Source organism: Ovis aries, chromosome 3 (genome assembly GCF_016772045.2).
Source record: "Ovis aries strain OAR_USU_Benz2616 breed Rambouillet chromosome 3, ARS-UI_Ramb_v3.0, whole genome shotgun sequence".
Taxonomy (NCBI): domain Eukaryota; kingdom Metazoa; phylum Chordata; class Mammalia; order Artiodactyla; family Bovidae; genus Ovis; species Ovis aries.
In genome coordinates, this window is record NC_056056.1 from 160,381,622 (window position 1) to 160,394,851 (window position 13,230).

Consider the following 13,230-nt stretch of genomic DNA (forward strand, 5'->3'; position numbering starts at 1 on the left):
AGGGGCCAAACACATGTCTCTTGCACTATCAGGTGGATTCTTTACTACTGAGTCACCAGGGAAGCCCTTAGTTAGGTTTATTCCTAGGTATTTGTTGGTTGGAATGTAAATTCGTGTAGCCACTATGGAGAATTCCTCAATGGAGGTTCTCAAAAAATAAAATAAAATAAAATAAAAATAGAACTACCATACTGTGAAAGTGCTGCACTCAATACGCCAGCAAACTTGGAAAACTCAGCAGTGGTCACAGGACTGGAAATGGGCAGTTTTCATTCCAATCCCAAAGAAAGGCAATGGCAAAGAATGCTCAGCCTACCACAGAATTGGATTCATCTCACAGCCTAGCAAAGTAATGCTCAAAATTCTCAAAGCTGGGCTTCAATGATACATGAACTGTGAACTTCCAGATGTTCAAGCTGGATTTAGAAAAGGCAGAGGAACCAGAGACCAAATTGCCAGTATCTGCTGAATCATTGAAAAACCAAGAGAGTTCCAGAAAAACATCTACTTCTGCTTTATTGACTATGCCAAAGCTTTTGACTGTGTGGATCACAACAAACTATGAAAAATTATTCAAGAGATGGGAATAGCAGACTATCTGACCTGCCTCCTGAGAAATCTGTATGCAGGTCAAGAAGCAACAGTTAGAACTGGACATGGAACAACAGACTGGTTCCAAATAAGAAAGGAATGCATCAAGACTGTATACTGTCACCCTGCTTATTTTACTTATATGCAGAGTACATTATGAGAAATGTTGGACTGGATGAAGCACAAGCTGGAATCAAGATTGCTGGGAGAAACATCATAATCTCATATATGCAGATGACACCACCCTTAGGGCAGAAAGCAAAGAACAACTAAAGAGCCTCTTGATGAAAGTGAAAGAGGAGAGTGAAAAAGTTGGCTTAAAACTCAATATTCAGAAAACTAGGATCATGGCATCCGGTCCCATGGCATATAAATGGGGAAACAGTGGAAACAGTGTCAGACTTTATTTTGGGGGGCTCCAAAATCACTCTAGACTGCAACTGCAGCCATGAAATTAAAAGATGTTTGTTCTTTAGAAGAAAAGTTATGGCCAACATAGATAGCGTATTATAAAGCAGAGTCATTGCCTTGCCAACAAAGGTCCGTGTAGTCAAAGCTATGGTTTTTCCAGTAGTCATATATATATATGTGAGAGTTGGACTATAAAGAAAGTTGAGCACTGAAGAACTGATGCTTTTGAACTGTGGCATTGGAGAAGACTCTTGAGAGTCCCTTGGACTGCAAGGAGATCCAACCAGTCCATCCTAAAGGAAATCAGTCTTGAGTATTCTCTGGAAGGACTGATGCTGAAGCTGAAACTCCAATACTTTGGCCACCTGATGCAAAGAACTGACCTACATGAAAAGATTCTGATGCTGGGAAAGATTGAAGGTGGGAGGAGAAGGGAACGACAGAGGATGAGGTGGTTGGATGGTATCATGGACTCAATGGACGTGAGTTTGAGTAAACTCTGGGATTTGGTGATCGACAGGGAAGCCTGGCATGCTGTAGTCCATAGGGTCACAAACAGTCATACATGACTGAGTGACTGAACTGAACTGATGACACAGAAAACCCACTCCTGCACATATATCTGGAGAAAACCATAATTTAAAGAGATACATGTACCCCAATATTTGTGAGTGTGTGCTCAATCCCTAAGTTGTGTACAACTTTTTGCAACCCTATGGACTTTTGCCTGCCAGGCACCTCTGCCCCTGGGATTCTCCAGGCAAGAATAGTGGAGTGGGTTGCTATTTTTTTCTCCAGAGATCTCCCTGACTCTGGGATCAAACATATGTCTCTGGCATTGGCAGGCAGAGACTTTACCACTGAGCCAGGTAGGAAGCACTATTCATAATAGCCAGGATATAGATGGAACCTAAATGGCCATGAACAGAGGAATGAATAAAGAAGATATGGTACATCTATACAATGGAATATTAGCCAAAAAAGGAACAAAATAGTTCCATTTGCAGAAACATGGATAGACTGTCATACAGAGTGAAGCAAGTCAGAAGTAATATCACTTGTATGTGGAATCTAGAAAAATTATACAGATAAACTTATTTGCAAAGCAGAAATAGAGGCATGGATGCAGAGAACAACCCTATGGATTAAAAGGGGAAAGAAAGAGTGGGATAAATTGGGAGGCAGGATAGACATATGTATACTACTATATATAAAATATTTCAATCCCAAAGAATGACAATGCCAGAGAATGTTCAAACTACCGCACAACTGCGCTCGTTTCACATGATAGTAATTTAATGCTTAAAATTCTTCAAGCTGGGCTTCAGCGATACATTAACTAAGAACTTCTAGATGTACAAGCTGGGTTTCAAAGAGTCAGAAGAATCAGAAATCAAATTGCTAACATTCGTTGGATCATGGAGGAAGCAAGGGAGTTCTGGAAAAAACATCTTCAACAGCTATAGTAAAGCCTTTGACTGTGTAAACACAGCAAACTGGAAAATTCTTAAAGAGATGAAGAGCCTGGCATGCTGCAATCTATGGGGTCAGAAAGTGCTGGACTTAGCAACTGAAGAACAACAATAAACAATGTATAAAATAGATAACAAATGAGAACCTACTGTAGAGCACAAGCAACTCTACCAGTGCTCTGTGGTGACCTAAGTGGGGAAAAAACTATAAAAGAGGGGATATATATAGATATAGATATCAGTTCAGTTCATTCGCTGCCGTGTCTGACTCTTTGCGACCCCATGAACCACAACACGCCAGGCCTCCCTGTCCATCACCAACTCCCAGAGTCCACCCAAGCCCATGTCCATCGAAACAATGATGCCATTTAGCCATCTCATTCTCTGTTGTCCCTTCCTGCCCTCAATCCTTCCCAGCATCAGGGTCTCTTCCAATGAGTCAGCTCTTCACATCATATGGCCAAAGTATTGGACTTTCAGCTTCAACATCAGTCCTTCCAGTGAACACCCAGGACTGGTCTCCTTTAGGACAGACAGATTGGATCTCCTTGCAGTCCAAGGGACTCTCAAGCGTCTTCTCCAACACCACAGTTCAAAAGCATCAATTCTTCAGCACTCAGCTTTCTTTATAGTCCAACTTTAACATCCATAAACGACCACTGCAAAAACCATAGCCTTGACTAGACAGACCTTTGTTGGCAAAGTAATGTCTCTGCTTTTGAATATGCTTTATAGGTTGGTCATAACTTTCCTTCCAAGGACTAAGCGTCTTTTAATTTCATGGCTGCAATCACCATCTGCAGTGATCTTGGAGCCCCCCAAAATAAAGTCAGCCACTGTTTCCACTGTTTCCCCATCTATTTCCCATGAAGTGATGGGACCAGATGCCATCATCTTAGTTTTCTGAATGCTGAGCTTTAAACCAACTTTTTCACTCTCCCACTTTCATCAAGAAGCTCTTTAGTTCTTCACTTTCTGCCATAAGGGTGGTGTCATCTGCATATCTGATGTTATTGATATTTCTCCCAGAAATCTTGATTCCAGCTTGTGCTTCCTCCAGCCCAGCATTTCTCATGATGTACTCTGCATATAAGTTAAATAAGCAGGGTGACAATATACAGCCTGGACGTACTCCTTTCCTTATTTGGAACCACTCTGTTGTTCCATGTCCAGTTGTAACTGTTGCTTCCTGACCTGCATACAGGTTTCTCAAGAGGCAGGTCAGGTGCTCTGGTATTCCCATCCCTTTCAGAATTTTCCACAGTTTATAGCTACATAGAATGGATTGCTGTAGTGCTGTACACTTTTCTGTACAGCAGAAACGAACACAACATTGTAAAGCAACTGTACTCCAACTAGAATTATGAAGGAAAAAAAAAAATCAGATCATTTGCTGACCAATACACATGCTTCCCCCTCATTAACCTTGCCCTTAAAACCTTAATCATCCCATTGGTTGAGAAGGTGATTTGTGAACTAAATTTTTATTTTTCCATTCTCTGGTCATTGAATAAAACTTGTGCTACTTCAATTTCAACTTTAGTTTTGTTTTTGCATCCCTGAATCCAAACAGAAGAACCTTCCCTGCCTGGCAAGAGCCTACGTGGGAGTTCTTACCATCTAATTTGTAACAAAAGCACATCCTTACTCACCTGTATAGTGGTTAAAGATGCTAACCACTGGGATCTCACATGGGTCTGTCAGCTGTAATGCTTACCCATGTTCACTTCACATGGCCTGGGCTTTCTCTAACATGGTAGATTATTGACATATTAGATGTACATAATACATACTTTCTCCCTCTTTTTCACTTAGTAACAAATTCAGAGATCATTGGATAGCACTATATAACAATGTTTCTCCCTTTCTTTTACAACTGCCTCCCCATTTGTCAGACTACAGCTTTGTTTCTTTATCTGAAACCCCACTGAAGACATTGGGCTGTTTGCAGTTTTTTACTATCACAAAATTTGACGTGCAGTGAATAGCCTGATGATTATGCCTTTTTGTTTGCTTGTTTGTCAGTGTTTTTTAAAGATAGGTATCTGGAAATGAAAGGTTACATCCATATGTAATTTTTCTGGGTGGTGCCAAATCCCCTTCCATTGATGATGTCACATAAAACGTTTTGCTTTCAGACGAGTAATACATGAAACTGCTCATTTCCCACAGCATTTACAAAACAGAATGCAGTCAAAATCTTGCATTTTTGCCAATTTGATAGGTATTTTTGTCTTATGCAAAGACACCTTTAAATATCAAATATGAAAATAAGTTACCATCTTAACTGAAGGAAATTCAGTATCCTATATTAAAAACAGACATAATTTACTTGTTCATAGGACTATTCTGTAGCAAGCAGTTTGTTGTGTTTCATTACACATTGTCTATTTAAACACATGCCCCTGGTCTATTTCAGTTAAAATAACAGAAAAAGAATTTGTTTCTGGGATGCATTTGACTGGAATTTATCCTCCTATACACACCTTGTTGGACAACTCCTAATTTGGATTGAACCTACTTAGGGAAACTAGGCTGACCCTGGGCCTGTAGCTGAATCAGCTGATTGTCATTCAGCCTCAGAGGGTGTGACCTCCTCCCAGTCCGGCACACCTCTGAGCCAGTCTGCAGCATCCAAACTAACGGCCCTAACAATCTATGCCAGCCGGCCTCAGAGCCTTACCCTGACAAGTTAACTTTCTCCCATTTTACTACTTAACCTTCCCCAAACCCCAATCTGTGCCAAGTTTGTTGCAAGACTCGGGTGACCTCATAGCTTCTCTATCTAATTCTTCTTCCATGTTTAATGAATGAAGAGAGATGGAAGAATAAGGCAAGGTTGAAATAAGCAGGTATTTTCATCACATGTATTTTTAGTTACCTAGCCAGTCCTGCACCTTCTGCACAGGGATAGTAGAGAGTCCTGATTTGAACTATAGTGTTCTATTTATAATTAAGCCTAAAATTGAAAAGCAAAATGTTTTTCCTTCCTATTCTCTATCCTTCCTTTCTGTTCAGCATTGATTATTCCCCTTTCTCCACTCCTCTGTTCCCAAATAAACCTAGGCAAGAATTTCCTTTTTATTTTATGTTTTATCCTACTTCTTTTCAGCGATTGAACAGTACACTAGCTGAATGAGGGCAAGCCAAGTCATGTCTTTGTGTGTTTAAAATAATAGAGGGCATTTGTTCAGGTATAAGTTATTTCAAACTACACTTTTAAAATAGAAATTTCCTTTAAATAAACTTTCAGGAGATATGGATGTACATTGTAAGAAAAAATTGGAATTTGGGTTGAAAAACACATTTGCAAGGCTCACAAATCACTTGTAAATTCTTACTGGATTCAAGTCTCAGAATTGGCTGTTAATATTTCCAGGATTGCACTGTCTTTATATCATAGGGTATGCAACTTTTTGTTTCAATTATGCCTTCTAAATGAATCCAAATAGGACAAATACAGAGTATCCCAAATCTTATTTTACAGAACCTCACTGGCATAGAAAAGAGTTGACTGAAGTCTTGCAATTTGGCCTTATGAAATCATTGTTAATGACCAAAAAAAATCTATCCTGTTCTGAAATTCTCAAGTCATTCAAACAAAAAATGTAACCTTTTGTATGATTTCACTTCCAAACATTGCTCAGTCATTTAAAGACATACTATCTACTGTAATTTTATTAACAAACAACTCTGACACTTTAATCCTGGTGCCTTTGAGGATGGCACAAAATAGAGTTGGGTTTTGCTGTTTGTTTTTCCAGCATTTGAAAATATGCTTTTAGCTTGACTGAGGAAAATAAACTTTATTTATTCAGACAGTGGAGAAGGGAATAACAACCCACTCCAGTATTGCTTGCCTTGAAAATCCCATGGACAGAAGAACCTGGTAGGCTACAGTCCATGGGGTCGCAAAAAGTCAGACACAACCGATCGACTAACACACACACAGCCAGACAGAAGTCACGGAGGACACTGTCAGTCAGCTGTTTACTGTATGCCTTACAGATTTTTGCTCCTCTAGAGTCAGAAAGATTTTATCTGTTTAAATCCCTCTCCTCATGTGTTCAGATGACAGCTATAGTGTGGATTAAGCTGGACATTTAGTTTTCAAGTTACCTAATTTCCCACATATTTGAAAACTCCCATGAATTATAACTCATTTCAGAATAAACTACACACACTGACTCCTTTTCCACCCTCTCTTCCACGCCAGCAAGCATACATATATACACAGGCAGACAAAATATCATTGAGGCTAGAAGCAGTGTCCTTGAAATACATTGCATGCTAACAGTTTTATGCTGTAAAGAAGGTGAGGGAAGCAAAAGAAAAGTCACTTTGGTCTTTGAGGAAATAGAAAATGTTCACAAAGACAAAGATAAGAAACAATAAAGAATGAGAACACTCAAGCTCTTGAGCTAGGGTTATATCAGCCCATCACATTGAGGATTTGTCTAACACATTCTTAAGCAAATGCTAAAATCTGTCCGTCTACCATATCAGCTATGACAAGGGAAGGAACTAGAGCAGCCTCACTTGCAAAATGACCTTCCCAAAACACTGACAATCTCAACTTGACATTGTTACCATGTGAATAGCTGAACCTGTGGAAACAATTTCTCTTAGAAAATTTGTATCTAAAAAACCTTTTCCTACCTACTTCTGTATTTTGAAGTTAACAGGCATTTAGAATGAATCGACACTTTAAATTTTTCAAATTAATTATTCAAATGGAAAGATGAAATTTTGTTACCATGCTCTAATAGAAATTAACACTTGTAGAAAAATTATACTTAAATGAAATTTATTCTGTGTATTTTATCAAATCAGTTTGCATTTCGAGACAGTCAAATAACTATGGTACTTGCATATGTGCTTGGTTTGGTAAAAAAACGGCTGACTCTTTATTTTATGTGTTATGATAAGTCTGATCACACACCCCTGTACAATATTCTCCAATTCCATTTTCATCTGCCAACACACACACACACACACACACACACACACACACAGATACTTCTTTACACGCTTATAGTTAATTTTGTTATTGTTCTTTGATGGCTTAGGAATAGATTTTCTTCCCTGTCACACACATATGCATTGACGTTGTATGTATACCTTTGTTAAAATAGAAGCCATTCTGATTTCCATACTCATTTTTCTTTTTAATTGAAAGTCGCTCAATCGTGTCCGACTCTTTGTTGTCCCATGAACTATAGCCTGCCAGGGTGCTCTGTCCATGGAATTCTCCAGGCAAGAATACTGTAGTGGGTAGCCACTCCCTTCTCCAGGGGATCTTCCCAACCCAGGGACCAAACACAGGTCTCTGCATTGCAGGAGGATTCTTTACCAACTGAGCCACTAGGAAAGCCCAAGAATACTGGCATGGGTAGCCTATCCCTTCTCCAGGAGACCTTTCCAACCCAGGAATCAAACTGGGGTCTCCTGAATTGCAGGCAGATTGAAGGTATTTTTTGTTTTCAGTATCTTTTTAACTTTAGGTTCAACAGAAAAAAAATCAAACATTATAGCAATATTCTTCCTGTCAATAGACACTAAAATGATATGGAGGATGTTAACACCTCAGGAGGAATACATGATGTATTTGGAGCAGGACTTCCATGGTGAGTTCTCAGTGTAACTCTGAGAACACTGTAAAAACTAAAAGTGAATTACTGAAAGCATCTTAATTCAAACATGCACACTCAAATGTACAAATTTCTCTAATAAATATTCATAAGATCTAATTTAATGTTATTTCAATGCTTTTTAAATGGCCTCTTAGAACACAAGTTAATGTGTTCCTAAGTATGAATTCATTTTATCTAATCATGAATAATAATATCTCATATTTTCAAGGATTTCAATGTTCTGCAAAGTGCTCATTTCTTCACATGCATTATCTTAATCAGTTTTATTCACCTGCTTTTTTCCCTTTCTTTTTCCTCCTCTTTTTTCTAAGATCATAATATATGTTTGCTCTCCAGGAGAAAGATTACTCTCTGTATATATGAGAGCAAATTTGGCAGATTTGCCTCTCAGAAAAGACTAAATCACTAAAATGAAAAGATTATTTAAAGCCCAGTATGGTTCAGGGTATTGAAATGAAAAAAATCAGGGAATGGATGGAAAAGGTAGCAATGCCAAAGGCAATAGCATGAAGATTTCTTCTTAACCCAAGAAATCGTTATTGTTAACTTTTATTTGGACCAGAGAATCTTTTTATTTGATATTTCAAATCCTTTATTTATAGCATAATCTGTTTTTATAGTGTTGACCTTTTGCTTTACACAACATTGCAATATTGTCCTTGTACACTGTGGTCATTTGTTATATTAGGTATCTGAGTATTTTCTCACATGCAAATTTATGTAAAGTGATGTGTATTCTTTTGATATGCATAACTTTCCATTTAATTATCTGCAAGCATTTTATTGAGATGTTTAAATTTTTTAATGAAAAATCTCTTCAGTTTGTCTACCTATGCTTCTTGATTACCCAGTATATCGTAACAGGCAATTCTCTCACCATAGAGTATAAATAAATTAGTAATTTATATTAATGTTAGTTTTATTTAAAAATTACTAATAAAACTAATGCTGAAAAATATGTTAAATGACTCACTACCATGTTTTCTAAATATATAGAGTTAGAAGTTTTTATCATGGAACTATCTGTCACTAAAGTTGTTTGGATCATCTAGTCTTCACAATATCATTTTAAATTAATATGTGTGAGAGAGAAAAGTACTTTGTCATCTCACAGTCTATGGCGTTTACAAAATGCTAAGGATAGAATTTGATGGAGCATCTGCCACAGATGAGTGTTTCTGTAAAGATCCTTCAGTTCCTCTTTTGTTATAAAAAGGTCATGTTGATTTGCAGAGGGAATTATATTCATTATATCATTAAGCATATTTGAAAAATAAAGAGTCTATTAATGTTACTAAACGCTGTCCAAATTCAATGGAATAGCCATCTTGTTCACTACATTTTCCATTGGGTATGATATAAGCAGTTAAATGTAGTACTCTGCTCTACAATGACAGTCTACAGCCTGAGAACTTTATGTACCAAGGTAGGCAAAGCATAGTTTATGCTGCTCAAGAAAGACTTTATTGGATTTGATTAAGCTGGAATCTCATTTGTACAATTTAATCAAATATTTTAAGGAAGGATTAATTTTCCTCAAGTCAGCAGTTATATCACTAAGCTGGCCCCTGAATGCTTGGTTTGTTGACTTTCCAATAATAACCCAGCTAGACAATCTTTATCTTTCATTGCCTTTCAATTTAGTGTATCTTTATCTGTTTCAGGAGACAATGTTAATAGCAACTATTTTCAAAAAGTAAATTTTCACTTTCAGTGTATTTGCTCAGTTCAGTTCAGTCGCTTAGTCATGCCCGATTCTTTGCCTCCCCATGCACTGCAGCAGGCCAGGATTCCCTGCAGGATTCCCTGTCCTTCACCACCTCAAGGAGCTTGCTCAAACTCATGGGCATTGAGTTGGTGATGCCATCCAACCATCTCATCCTCTGTTGTCCCCTTCTCCTCCCACCGTCAATCTTCCCCAGCATCAGGGTCTTTTCAAATGATTCAGTTCTTCGCATCAGGTAGCCAAGGTATTGGAGCTTCAGTTTCAGCATCAGTCCTTCCAATGAATAGTCAGGGTTGATTTCCTTTAGGGTTGGCTGGTTTGATCTCCTTGCAGTCCAAGAGACTCTCAAGAGTCTTCTCCAACACTGCAGTTCAAAAGTATCAATTTTTCGGTGCTCAGCTTTCTTTATAGTTTGTCTTTCACATCCATACATGACTACTGGAAAAACCATAGCTTTGACTAGACAGACATTTGTTGGCAAAGTATTGTCTCTGCTTTTTAATATGCTGTCTATGTTGTATTTGCTAATAGGCTCTTTTTCTTTATCATCTCAATCTCTCTATGTACTATTTTCCCCATTCAGAATTAATATATATAGTTTTTATTGTAATATATTTTCTTCTATCCTTCCAAAGATTTAAACAAAAAATAAAAACTATTTAAGAATTCTAACAACTCTAACAAACAAAAAACACTCTCCCCATAAATATATTTTCTATTCAGGAAAGTAGTGGCAAGCTTATCTTGGTCTAATTCCAAATTAAATTCTTAACCTATTTAAATATACCCTAATGTAATGGTCTACTTATCAATCCATCACTTGGTGCATCTGCTTTGAAATGGGCAGGTGGTCCCCTTCAGAAGTATCATTAGATAATGATGACGGTTGCAATTAGATGATAATGATCTTGGTCATTTACAACATGCAGAGTCGTTTATATAAATGATTTTTTTTGTAAGTATGGCATGGAGTTGGTAAGGAGTCAAAAGGTACTTCTTCCTTAGGTTATAATTCTTTTAAGTAGATCAGACTTAGTAGTCCTATGGGTTTCAAAGTTCCTTGCATCAAAATTTCATGTATTTTCCTACTTAATAAGGCCAATTATGTAATTATTTTTAGTTGCCTCTGTGTGTGTGTGTGCGTGTGTGTGAGATACCAAATCCAGTATACATGTCCATCTCCCATCCAGGGCTCTGCGGGTGGCTTGCTTCCTGGTTGGCTCCAGGAACCGCTCAAGCTGTTCTGGTGGTCATGAGCCCTGTTCACCACAATCACTTCATCTCCTGACAACACTACAGCCTCAGCCTCCTCAGGGATGAGATCCTATCATCTGCATCTCACAGTCTCTCATTTCCCAACAGCTGCTCTGAGATCCATGCAAAATAACCTCGCTGTGAAGAGGCTTTAACATTCTGCAGATCAGACTGACAAACGAGGCACAGGAGACCGAAAGGAGGCAAAGCCAGCACGTTCATGTGACTCGGGCTTCTCCTGAGACTTCACATGACCCAGGAATCAACCCTCTTTTCTTGGGTGACTGTGACCCGCTTGGCAACGTCCCACTGGGCTTTGTTTTTCCGTCTTTCCTTTCTCATTTCCATTTTCCCTCGCTTTGCTTCCCTGGATAACATGCCCTGTAATAAACTCTATTTCTAAGGAACTTAGCCTGGGACAGATCTCTTTAAGTAACTGTCCACATGTGTTCCCATTTGCTTATCCTAGAAATTGTGACATTTACTGTTTTCCTAAAATGACCAATCCCTCTCTCTTGCACTTCCTATGAGAGCAAAACCAACTGACAGTTCAGTAATTGGCTGTTGTCTAGTCACTGTACTTTCCAAACTGAACTCCTAGGAAAATAGTGCCAGACTAGAGAGTAGCTTTTAATTTCTCAGATATCATGATTTATAGCATAGCTAGCTTACTGAGGTTACCCTCGATCTTTAAAAATAAACAATATCTATTTTTAAATGAGCTATAACAATCTCATATAAAATCTGAAAGACTCAGGGCATTCTGACTACATAAGCTGCTTGGCCTCCTGTGAATCAGTCCCACAGGACACACTTTAAAAATAGATTGGTGTTTCTTTATTAAATGTAATAAACTATGCTTTTCACATTTCATTTCCGAAGAATTTTCACATACAAAAGCTATACAATTAACCTGAGACTTGGACAAAATACATATTAATGTTATTATTCTAACAATTTACAGAAGGATAAACTGAGACTCAGAGTGGTTAATTCAGTGTCCAGAGTTGGCATAGCAAAAAATTTGATATAAAATTTAGTTTTTCCTGTGCCTTTCCTCTTTATATCCTATCATACTGCTTTAGCTCAGTAGAGAAGAGTAGACCTTTATTAAGAATAATTTGGACATAAGATTCCTGAATAGAAATGTCATATACCTGCAAAGAAATGATTTTTCCCACAAATCACATGGCAATATATAACATTATTTTAGACTCATGCAAATATATGAAAATTTGATTTTAATGTACCCCCAACATATGAGACTGTTATTTTAATGTTAATTTTTATGCACCCCCAACATACCAGGCTTCCCGGTAGCTCAGCTGGTAATGAATCTGCCTGCATGCAGGAGACCCTGGTTCAATTTTTGGGTTGGGAAGGTCGCCTGGAGAAGGGAACAGGCACCCACTCCAGTATTCTTGCCTGAAGAATTCCATAGACTATATAGTCCATGGGGTCTCAAAGAGTCGAACATAACTGTGTGAGTTTCACTTAACATATGAGAAAATTTAACTATTTAAAGAAAATATGGAAAAAAGAAAGAAAATATGTGGTGAACTCTTTGGTAATGTCTTCTTTGTTAATGTCAACTAACAGACAATACTGTCTAAAAGTAAAATGGCTTTCCTGAGAGGAAATCCTTAAGGTTTCCTTACATCAAAATTCCAGCATAATCCAATCATTGATCAGATAGAGAAACAAATGACTTCTAAGGTTGTAAGATCAACTAACTCTATTTGGAGGAAAAATATGTATATTCTTGGGTAAAAGATTTATATCTGAAAAATGACATTTGTTTATATCTGAAAAATTGAAAGAAATAGATACTTTTCTGAACAGAGAAAAGTTAATGATGAGAATTTCAATGACAAAAAATTATTTAACCTTTTAAATGATCTAAAAAGGAAAGACATGGAGAAATGTATGTGTTTTCAGATTCATGTGAAGCCCTTTAAATTGTAAAATGTGAATAAGTGGCAGAAAATTCAGGAAGCCAAGACTGCATGTAAGTGTCAGTTTAGGCAAAGATAAAATAATATTTTTTTCGGCAAATAGATCCAAACTATAAGAAGGACTGCTTTTGTACCAGTTATGTTTCAAAGTGAAAATTCATTGTAAA